At 37.2% G+C, this 12,176-nt stretch overlaps 1 pseudogene; it reads left to right on the top strand.

The window, feature by feature from the left end:
• Window positions 1-9,347, top strand: part of LOC141551387 (ectonucleoside triphosphate diphosphohydrolase 4 pseudogene) — a 74,892-nt pseudogene extending 65,545 nt beyond the window's left edge.
• Window positions 9,348-12,176: the final 2,829 nt, after the last annotated feature.

Raw genomic sequence — 12,176 nt, 5'->3', positions numbered from 1 at the left:
ACGATGGGAATCGTTAGTCAAGACTTAAGAATGATTGTTTTGTGGTTTGTGCTTATTTATGGATACAAATCCTGCCTTTGTCCCTCAATGACAAGCCCTCCTTCTCAGGAGGTGAAGTTTCTGCTTGCAAGTCTTTTCTTCATACTAAAGTTAATTAGACCTCTACTAGATTTCTAATAAACCTACTTTTGGCTTTCTCTACTCAGCAGTTGTCATATCCAAGTTAGAGGTTAGTTCTAGCTGATTGGGAGTACTATGGTAGGCATTCCTTTTCCTTAAAGAGCTTAAATTTTACAAAGTTCTTATAGAAGGCCACCTTTTCTAATTTACCAGACGATTGCCTACAAAGTATTAGCCTTGATATTACCTTATTTATACTTACTTTGCTACAAACATGACTTCTACAAATAAATTTTCTGAAATGTCCATTTATCAATTGATATGTAAGTCTAATGTCTAATAATTCTTTATTATCCCAAACTCATTTAATCTTTAAATACCTCATTTTGAATGCATTAACAATAGACTAAAAAAGCTTTTGCTGCCTCATCCCTCAAATAAATTTTCCCTCTTTTCAAGCCTTGAGATCTAATATAAGTCTTTTCCAAAGTACTCTTTTTATTTTTTGTTTCCATCTCTCTCTCAGAGTATCTTTCCTCTGTCTCTCTTCCTCATTTCTCCTTTTCTACCTGAATTTTTCTGTCTATATCTTTGTCTTTTGTCATTATGTCTCTGTATTTCTCTTTCTTCCAACTATCCTTCTACCCATACTGCTTCTGTCCTCTAATGCATTGACTCTATGACCCAGACCTCTCTGAGTCTCATGAACCTGAGCAATGATCCTGCTATTCTATCAGTGATGCTACAAGAAGAAAATGGAGATCTCTTCAAGCTAAAGGAAAAGTGATGGACAAGAAAATGGTGATTTTTTTTTTTTCCTATACCTAGTCCCAAGTCCACTTCCCATGTATTCATTAGGAATGCCTTAGAGTTAAATGAATCTTCTGGTAAACTGTCTGGGTTATATTCAATATGCATTATATCATCCCTGCTACTAAAATTATGCAAAGAGTACAATGATGTATTGAATAAAGTATGATTTCCATGCTTCCTGGCATACCTATTATATTATGATGAGATTATATCACTAGGACTCAATAAAATAAATAATATCAGAGAACATGCAGTGTCACCAGTAAGTAGGTAGAGGCATAAAGATATTGCTGATTGGATAAAATAACTCTAGTCATATCTATTAAATCAATGACATGACACAAGCAGACAAAAAAAGGAGGCATGGGGGAGAAGAGATTTCTATTCACTTTCTGAAGATCATTGAATGCTTAGTTTTCTCAATGAATCTACTCAGAAGATAAGCTGAGATATATAACAGCCAAGGTAAGTATGCTGGGCATGCAATTTTTGAGTCTTTGAATCTGTGACCAAATAAGAACTGGAAATCATTATTGATCACAAAATAGATAATTTTGATTATATTAGTTTAAAAAGTTAATATAATAATGCAAAACTAATGTAGACAAAATGAAAAGGGAAGCAATAAACTGGGAAAACATTTTTACATTCAAAGGTTCTGATAAAGGGCTCATTTCTAAAATATATAGAGAGAATTGTCCCAAATTTGTAAGAATTCAAGCCATTCTCCAACTGATAAATGGTCAAAGGATATGAACAGACAATTTTCAGATGAAGAAATGAAAACCGTTTCTCATCATATGAAAAAGTGCTCTAAATCTCTATTGATTAGAGAAATGCAAATTAAGAAAACTCTGAGATACCACTACACATTTCTCAGATTGGCTAAGATGACAGAAAAAGATAATGATGAACATTTGAGGACATGTGGGAAGACTGGGACACTGATTCATTGTTGGTAGAACTGTGAACAGATCCAACCATTTTGGAGTGCAATTTACAATTATGCTGAAATATCAAATTGTGCATACTCTTTGATCCAACAGTGTTTCTACTGGGGTTATATCCTAAAGTGATCTTAAAGGAGGGAAAGGGACGCAAATGTGCAAAAAGTTTGTGGCAGCCCTTTTTACTTTGGCAAGAAAGTGGAAACTGAGTGGATGCCCATAAATTGGAGAATGGCTGAATAAATTATGGCATATGAATGTTATGGAATGTTATTGTTCTGTAAGATATGAACAGCAAGATAATTTCAAAGAGGCCTGAAGAGACTTACATGAATTGTTGTTAAGTGAAATGAGAAGTACCAAGAGAGCATTATGCACAGTGATGGACTTGGCTCTCTTCAACAATGAGATGATTCAAATCACTTTTAATTCCTTAGTCATGAAGAAAGCCATCTATACACAGAAAGAGGACTGTGGGAACTGAGTGTGGTTCACAACATAGCATTTTCACTCTTTTGTGGTTATTTGCTTGCATTTTATTTTGCTTCTCTCTCGCTCTCTCTTGTTACTGGTTTGATTTTATTTTTCTTGTGTGGCATGATAATTGTATAAATATATATGCATATATTGAATTTAACATATAATTTCTACCATGTTTAATATGTATTGCACTACTTACCATCTAAGGGAGAGCATGGGGGAAAGGAGGGGAAGAATTGTCCATGCATATATTTAAAAAAACAAAAAGCTTTAATTAAAAAAAAAAAAAAGGTAAAAAAAAAGTAGTTAAGAGTTGTAAGCTAAGGAAATATTTATTTAATAGGTAATTGCTAAACAAATCGTGCTATCTGTATATATTGATATATTACTGTATGGAAAAAAACACTAATAAATATAAAGACTACAATTTTTTTTTTCTTTTGATCTTTCCTACTAAACAACACTGGATTACTCACTAACAATACCCTGTAATGATTAAAACAATATAAATTCTTTCTTAATAGAGGTAGTTTCTTTATGTTCTAAACTGAGCAATTTTATAATGTAGCACTAACAGTAGATTGTTAGGGGTGAATCTGAAGGTCAGAGAAGGTTAAGGAGTAGTAGAAGCCATCTCTTCACTGAGCAACTATTCATAATTTCCACTCTGAAGCAAATTTTTCTCAAATAAATTATTGAAAAGGATGCATACCTTATTACTTTCTCTCACTGTGGGAAAAATAAAACCGACTTATCAAAAATGAAAATTGAGTCATAGGGGGGGTGAAGGTATGAGATGTTATGTGTGGATATATGTTCCAGAGGTTCCATTTTCTCTAACTCCAAGGTTTCTAAAAAATAGAAGATGAAGCAGTATTGGATATAATCATAATCCCATTTTAATAAAGCCCTTCTTTATTTGGTCTTGAGAAGGAAAATACCAAAAAAACAAATCAAAAAAAAAAAATTGTAGCACATAATTGGATAAAATTCCAAAGTGGAAAGTATCATGAGAAGTTTTAGAAACTGCTAATTCAAAAACCAAGTGATATTTTAGAGAATTTCTTTTGCTTCTCCCTTTTCCTATCATAAATTTCTGATTCTTTGAAAAAAGGTAATCATTATGTAGACATTTATCATGGACTACAATGCTCCAACTCTATTAGCTGTGGATTATTTTTATATCTCAGAGCTACCACCTGATAGACTTACATAGAGGGGAGCCATAAAATCTGTGGTGGAAAAGATTTTTAAAGTTTTAACTGTCTAAAGAAATTGCTTGTATTTATTGTGTATTTATGATATTTTTGGATATCATAGAGCTCTGATCCAGAAGATGGATAGTAATCCAGGAATAAATTTGTACCTTTTACAGAACATTACCTTACTTTCTTTTTACCTGTCAGACTATGATAGAATTTATTATGTAGCTACTCTCTGCCTCACTAGTCTCCTTCCCACTTGGGGATTGCATATTTATATTTCTCTTCCACCTTTGACCACTGAATTTGACTTAGTGAAGCATATATGATAATGGATCTGAGCTATAGGGCTGTGGTTTTTCAATACATGAAGTCCTTGGTGGGTGGGTGGAAGGGAGAAAATTAGGAATCATTCTCAAGTCAAGTAGCATAAAACTGTCAAACAAATTGGTGGGTTTTATGCTCCATGATGGTACATCAGTACTTTTTATTTTTTAGTCAAAAATATATCTCAGATTCAAAATCAAAATTTCCTAAAGGCAAGTATCTTTCTGAGTAATAGGTTAAGTCCTAAATTTCAAATGCCTAAGGAACTGAATATATTTCATTTCAAAAAAGAGCTGAATTTCTAACCTTGATACAATGATGGGCCATTCTGATACATTTCATTTCTTTAGTTTTATACTAACCTCAGATACTGTGAGGTTAAAATTCTGATGTAGATACCAAATTTTATGGTATAACTGCTCTGGTCCCCTTCATGCCCTATGCCCAACATTTCACTTTTAAGGAAGATATATATATATATATATATGAATATAATTTTTACCTGTTAGTTTCATTCTACTTGAAAAGTGATAAAATAATCACTTATTAAGTGAGTATTATATGTTACACCCCTATGGACCTGGTAGCTTCCCTTAGAGCTACTCTTAATGCCCGTCCCTCAACGGCATGCTTAGGCCACACTTACCAGTCTTCGGGCACCAACCTGGATCCCATAGAGACAGACCACCAGAAGATAGGAGTGAAGCGAAAGAGAATTTTATTCAGAGATAGCACATATTTATACCCCACTGATGATATGGGGGAAGGGAGAGGGTCTTCTAGGAATCTGGCATAATGGGATTGGCCCGAGAAGAAGGAAGGAGGCCAGCTAGGCTTTGAGAGCACTAAGGAGGGAGGCATGGTACCTGGAGTCAGACACCGCCTCTTGGGGCTATGCCCCACCTCCATGTAGGACTCTCCTGCACCTCAGAACCTCTCATCCCTCAGGTCCTTCCACATGCCTTGAATTGCATTCTTTGCTTCTAGAGGCTTTTTAACCCTTACGTGATATAATAATAATAATAATAAATCTAATAAAGTAATAATAAATAACAACTAGCATTTTCCTAGTACTGTGTGTCAGGTACTTTGCTAATGATTGGAGCATAGATATACAACTGAAATGGCTCTCAGAGATCATCTAATCAGAATTTGTCATATATAGATGAGAAAATAAGTCATGATGATAGCAACCATGGAGCTTTGAATTTCCTTGTTTTCAGGAAAATTTGCAAGTTTGCAAAGATATTAAGTATGCATATATATACATATATATATACATATGTTTGTTAAGATTATACAATTAGGTAAATGTTGGTGATGGAATATGAACTCAGGTAATCTATCTTCAAAGTCACTGATCTTTCTGGGTATCATGATGACTCTCTTATTCAGAGAGATCTTTAATTCATTATTGCTTAAATTGTTTATTAATTGCATACTCAATATTATCCATGCAAAACTGTCTGAAATATTGTGTGGATACAGAAAAATGATCCCATTCATATAAAGTCCAGTAGAATCAATGACATTTCTTTATCCTGGAAATGAGAAAATTCAAGGGAGTGATAGCTGCTCTCATCAAGTATCTAAATAGTCATACTATTAGACAAGATATTACAGGACAGATATAGAGACAGAAGTAGAGACAATGAGGAGAATCTGCAAAGCAAGAAAACTTCCTAACAATTAGAGGCTTCAGGAAGTTGAAGAGATTTTATCAGGCAAAAAGTGATGGTGTACATTGGAAGATCACTAAGCTCTCTTTCAACTCAAAGGACTTAAGATGGTTTAATTGAATGAGCACCTGTTTGTAGTCAGGTAACTGAGATTCAAATTCCATTCCTTGCAATTTCTTGTTATCTTATTAAGTCACTTAACTTTGTGGAGGTCTCAATTTCTGCCTGTGTAAATTGAAGAGATTGTTACGGCTATTCTCTGAGATTCTTTTAACTTGCAACTCTATGATCTTGTCACAACATGAAATTCTTCCTTTTTATTTTATTTTTTATTTTTTTTTTTTGATAATAGATTTTTTTTCCCCCAAAATATATGCAATATTTTCAACATTAAACTTTGGAAAACCTTGTGTTCCAATTTTTTTTTTTCTCCTTTCCTTCTCCTTACTCCTTCCCATAGATAGCAAGTAATGCAATATATGGTAAATATGTGCAATTATTTTACGTATTTCTGCAATTATGCTGCACAAGAAAAATCAGATGATGTCAAGGGCTACAAATGAGCAGATGCAAGGTAACCTGGCAAGTGAGGCTAATCACCAATTGGACAATTCTCTATTACCACATATTTGAAGGATGACCTTCCCCAACTGTTCTGTGCTGGCTCCATGGGTGGGTGTGGACAAAGAAGGGGAAGTGAAATCAGTGGGTGGAGTAGGAGGAGGAGATTGATTCATTCTCCTGGTGGTGGAGAAAGAGGAAAGAGCTGTGGGGATTGCTAGATCTAATCCCCTAACTGCAACTGCAAAAGACCAAGAATAAAGACTTTTGCTTATCCTGACTCCTGCTGATTCTAAGAGATCCAGGGTCACAAGATCAATAAGGGAAAAAATGAGAAAGAAAACAAACAGCAATAAAAACAGTGAAAACACTATGTTTTGATCAACATTCAGTTCCCACAGTCCTTTCTCTGGGTGCAAATGGCTTTCTTCATCACAAGTCTTTTGGAATTGGCCTGAATCACCTCAGTGTTGAAAAGAGCCATGTCAATCACAATTGATCGATATCACATAATCTTGCTGTTGCCATGTACAATGATCTGGTTTTGCTCACTTTACTTTGTATCAGTTCATGAAAGTCTCTCCAGACCTTTCTGAAATCATACTGCTGATCGTTTCTTATAGAGCATAATATTCATAACATTCACTTGGAATCCACTCAGTTTCAAGTTCCTTGACATTACAAAAAAGGCTGCTATAAACATTTTTGTACATGTGGTCTTTTTCCTTTTTTATGATCTCTTTGAGATACAGGCTCAGTAAAGACACTGTTGTGGATCAAAAGATATGCACAGTTTGATAGCCATTTGGGCATAGTTCCAAATTGCTCTCCAGAATGGATCTAGACAACATGAAATTCTGATCCCCACTCTCAAACATCATGCACTGTCCTACGGAGATTATCATTAAGATTGATGAATATTTCTTCACAATATAGCCTATTCAGTTAAACACAACAATGTATAATAGAGATAATGCTAGATACTTTTGAAACACATTTAAAATAATCAGTCTCTGTTCCCCAAAATCTTATTCTTCAAAAGGATAGATATAATAAAAACTCAAGTAAATAATTGAAAAAATTTGAATTTAATAAAACAAATCTTAGTAAATGGATGTTAAGGGATATAAAGAAATGACTTAGGTGAACTATTCTTTAAGAGAAACAAGAGTCCGAAAGCGCAACTGCTGGAGGGAGGCGGGTCCCAGTGCTGCCCTCTTAGCCTCCCAGGTCCCAGATGAGCCTGTCCACTGCACCCTGTTCCCAGGGGTCCTGCTACAGCGGTGGAGACGGGACGGCTGTGGCTCTCCCCAGCTGCTCTGGTGCCCGAGACCAAGAGCCTGGGTTAGATTTCTCCTTCGGATCATCTCAGCATATGGACGATCAGAGTCTCCTGCTTGTTTCCTGCTTCCTGGCATTGTAGCATCTCCCCCGTGGGATGCCCTTGAATCCTGAACATCCACCTGCGCCAGATTGTGGTCGTCGACATCCTGGCTGCTGCGGTTTCCCTGCTGTACTTTTCTGACATCATCATCTGGAATAAGTATGAGGGCTTGTTCCGGGATAAGAAGTTTCACAGGTACCTGGCCCGCGTGACAGACATCGAAGCCACTGACACCAGCAACCCCCACATCCATTATGGCATCGTGATGGATTGTGGGAGCAAGCGGTCACCGATCTTCATCTACTGCTGGCCCCAGCACAATGGCCACCCGCACGATCTGTTGGACACCAGACAGGTGAGGGACAAGAACTGGAAGCCGATGGTGATGAAAATAAAACCAGGCATATCAGGAGTTTGCTACCTCTCCAGAGAAAGTCAGTGATTATATTTCTCCACTTCTGAGTTTTGCTGCAGAACACATGCCACGGGGCAAAACACAGAGACCCCCTCTCTATATCCTCTGTCCAGCTGGGATAAGAATCCTTCTAGAAAGTCAGCGAAAAGCCATCCTGGAAGGTCTTCTGAGAGACGTCCCAGAACACTTTGACTTTCTCCGACTCTCATGTTGAAGTTCTTTCAGGGCAGAAGGAAGGTGTCTGTGCTTGGATTGGCATTAACTTTGATCTGGGGCAATTTGAGCACATTGAAGAGGATGATGAGGCCATGGTAGAAGTGAATGTTACTGGAGCTGAGAGCCAAGCAGCCATTGTCCGCAAAAGGACAGCGGGTATTCTGGACAGGTGGAGCGTCTACCCAGATAGCATACGAAGTCTCCCAAAGTGGAAGCTTTGCCTCCTCACAGCAGGAAGAAGTAGCCAAAAATTTGCTTGCAGAATTTAACCTGGGATGTGACGTCCATTGAATGGAGCACGTGTACAGGGCATACGTGGCCACCTTCCTTGGCTTTGGCGGCAAACAAGGCCCAGCAGCGCTAGGAGGACAGCATACTCGCCAGCACCCTGCTGAGGAACGGGCTCCTGAGTAAGCAGATGGGTCTAACTTCCTATACTCCCTACCTGGACCCTTGCCTTACCTTAGACATCAGGGACGAAGTTCAGCAGAATGGGCAGACCATGTACCTTCAGGGAACCAGAGACTTCACCCTGTGCCGGAAGACACTCCAGCCTTTCATGAACCAGACCAACGAGACCCAGACTTCCCTCAACGGGGTCTATCAACCTCTAGTTCATTTCGAGAACAGTGAATTCTAAGGCTTTTCAGAATTCTACTATTGCCCTGAGGATGTGTTAAGAACGGGAGGAGATTACAATGCAGCTAAGTTTATTAATGCTTCCAAGGATTATTGTGCAACAAGGTGGTCACTCTTGCGGGAACGCTTTGACCTGGTACTGTATGCCTCTCACACTGACCTCCATAGGCTGAAGTATCAGTGGTTTAAATCCACCTGGATGTATGAGGTGTTTCACCAAGGCTTCTCATTCCCACTTAATTATAGCAATCTAAAGACGGCCTTGTAGGTGTACGACAAGGAAGCGCAGTGGACACTGGGAGCAATCCTCTACAGGACCCGGTTTTTGCCTTCTAGAGACGTCCAGCAGGAGACCTTCCGGGCCGGCCACGAGCACTGGCGGAGCTTCTCCTTTGTCTACAACCACTACCAGTTCTGGGACTGCTTCCTGATCCTCCTCCTCTCCACACCTCTCTACCTGCTGTGCCTGAGGCGGATTCACCAGAGCATGCAGTGGAGCATCTCGGCATCTTCCCTCTGGATGGAGGAAGGCCTCCCCTGCAGAAGATGGCTGGAGCCTTGTGAGCCGGGGCACTAGGGCCCGGGGAGACTCGGAAAGAAAAAGCTATTTTGCCTCAGGGGTTCTTTTCATTTCTCTCTCTTTTTTTTTTCCTCCCCATTTGGTCCCTCAAATAACAACAAAACAATTTTTAAAAAGACCTGCTTAAGAGAGAGAGAGAGAGAGAGAGAGAGAGAGAGAGAGAGAGAGAGAGAGAGAGAGTGAGAAACAAGAATTCTTTAAGGCCAAGGTGAAAAGGGAATTAGTTCAAGGTTTATGCAATTCCTTATGCAAACATATGTAGATAATGTAATGTTTAAAAAGCTTAGACAGAAATAATTTCTGGATAATTTAATTATTTTATTAATAAGATCAGTGGGTGATTAATAAAAAAAAGATGGTTGTCCAAAGACAGTTATAGTGTCAGGGCTTACCATTTATATATGCTTTTCAAGGGTTGCGGGAGGGGCTGAGAGTGACCCCTGGATAGAAAAAAATATCCCTACTCAGACTATCCCTAGACTTTGACTCTCTAGATAAAAGAATCAGTCTCTACCCAATTTTCAGCAGTTCACAATGGTCTTCCCCTTCCTAGATTAAATTCCTTCAAGATTGGGTGGAATCTACTTTATTTTTTAGGGAAATGAAGTTTGAATATCCCACTCAAGGTTTGCCCATTTCATCCTGATTTTTTCTCTTAAAATTCATTTCACTTATAAATATTTCTGACTTTATCATATTTCTTCCAAAAGACTGATTTCTTAACCCCACTATATTTCCCTCTCAAGTTCTGTGAATCAATAGGCTCTACATTTGTTTGCTGGCTATAATTTTAACAACAGCTTGGAGTAACCCTTGCTGCCAGGGAAACAGTTTAATTTATAAAGTGTATAAAGTGGTATAGCATATTTTTCTTTCTATCTCCTGAACTGTCTGTTGCAACATAAACAAGGTTGTGATTTTTGCAGTTGTAAAATTATCTCCAGACAATAGCATAAACATTACTCATGTTAGTTCAATGCCAAGTCAAGATAGAGACATGTCACTTTCTTTATATTTTCTGCACTGTTTTTTATTGTTTCTGAAGGAAGCTAAGTCTCTGGGAAATAGAAGACTCAAAGATGAATAGTTATATCCTGAAGCAGAGTAACTGAGGTAGGACAATTAGGAAAACTGGGTTAGGACATTAAAAGGGAATTGTGGTACAATTTAGGCAGGGTGTGAACATTGATCTTGCTAACTCCAAGTCCAACATGCTATCTATTTTAACCTAGCTTTCCCAAGGTAGACACAACATAAGGGCTGAGAAACTTAGCTGAAAGCAGAACAGTCAACACTAAGTTTTCTCTTTCTCCTGCCCAACCATGACAAATAACCAGTTACTTCTTTAATTATATCCTTTGTCTTGACAAGGATAAAGTACAGTCTGTTTGAAAAGTTTTTGTTGGTTTCATATTGCTGTTTAAAATCAGGAAAAATGCTGAAAAAGAAATTATATGGGGAAAATATTTTTTTTCATTTCAAAATATGTGTATGGGAAATAACAAAAAGGATGGGGAGGAATACACTCATAAATATATTGTCTGAGATAATAAAAGGTCATACCTGCCCCAAAGCACAAGGATGGACCAAATCAATGTTTTTCTCATCTTTTGTATGTGTCAGTACATTTGAGAAATTCTAAATTTGCTGTGGCAAATCAAACTAATGTGACCTAATGCTGACAGATGAAAATAGGCATCCAGAAGTGGTCTCATCAGGGATGTTGCTGGGGAAACTTGTAAGTGCTTAGAAATAATGTATCCAGGAGTGTAATGATCAACTATGACATAGATAAGAAAAAGATGGGGAGGTGGTCCATATATAGAAGTTAAAAACATTGAAAGAGGAAATATATTGTAGTGGACCAGACTAGCATCAGACTAGAAGAGGTTGATTATGCCAGTCATAGTTGCTGGTATTACAATATTTTTAACAGATGGCAACTTAAACACAACTTTCTTTGACCCTGCTGGAGGAGGAGACCCAATTCTTTAGCAACACTTATTCTGATTCTTCAGGTACCCAGAAGTATATATCCTCATTCTGCCAGGCTTCGGTATTATTTCTCACTTTGTCACATATTACACAGGTAAAAAAAGAACCTTTTGGGTATATAGGAATAGTGTGAGCCATGATATCGATTGGATTTCTGGGTTTCATTGTATGAGCTCACCATATATTCACTAGGAGAATTCCAAACCTAGAGAGGTTGATTATGTCCCAGGAGAAATTCCAAATGGTTTTAGAGGAAATAGAAGGAATGAAAGGAGAAATATCAACACAAGTCTTCACTCACCACAGATTTCTCTTCCTTTGTCCTGTCTTTACTTTGTTGGTAAATCCTCTTACACTTTCTACTTCTGAATACTGGAATCTCTTCTTATATTATCTTCCTCTAATTCTCAGAGGGAAAATGTTCTAGTCATTTAAATATGGTGCTTTAAAAGAAAATAAATAATTTTTTGTGTTCCTTTTATGAGTAGCATTTATATTATAAGGAATAAAGATTATGTCTAGTAACACTATTAAACAATCTTTTTTTTTTTCTAGAATTAAAGAAACTTGAAACATCAAAGAATAGATGGAGAAAGCATATTGCTGTGATAACAATAATAACATAATTGGTAATAACATATAATATTTAGGAAAGCATTTTTTTCCTAACAATCGTGTGAGGATTAGAAGCATTATTATATTATACTTATTTTTATAGATAAGAAATGTGTTATTTGAGAAATATTAGGGGTTTGTTGTCCATATTTACACTTCTTGAACTCTACAGATGAGAGATTTATACTGAGGGCCCATATTTC

The sequence above is a fragment of the Sminthopsis crassicaudata genome, chromosome 1 (assembly GCF_048593235.1).
Source record: "Sminthopsis crassicaudata isolate SCR6 chromosome 1, ASM4859323v1, whole genome shotgun sequence".
NCBI lineage: Eukaryota > Metazoa > Chordata > Mammalia > Dasyuromorphia > Dasyuridae > Sminthopsis > Sminthopsis crassicaudata.
This window is presented reverse-complemented; position numbering and strand designations above follow the sequence as displayed.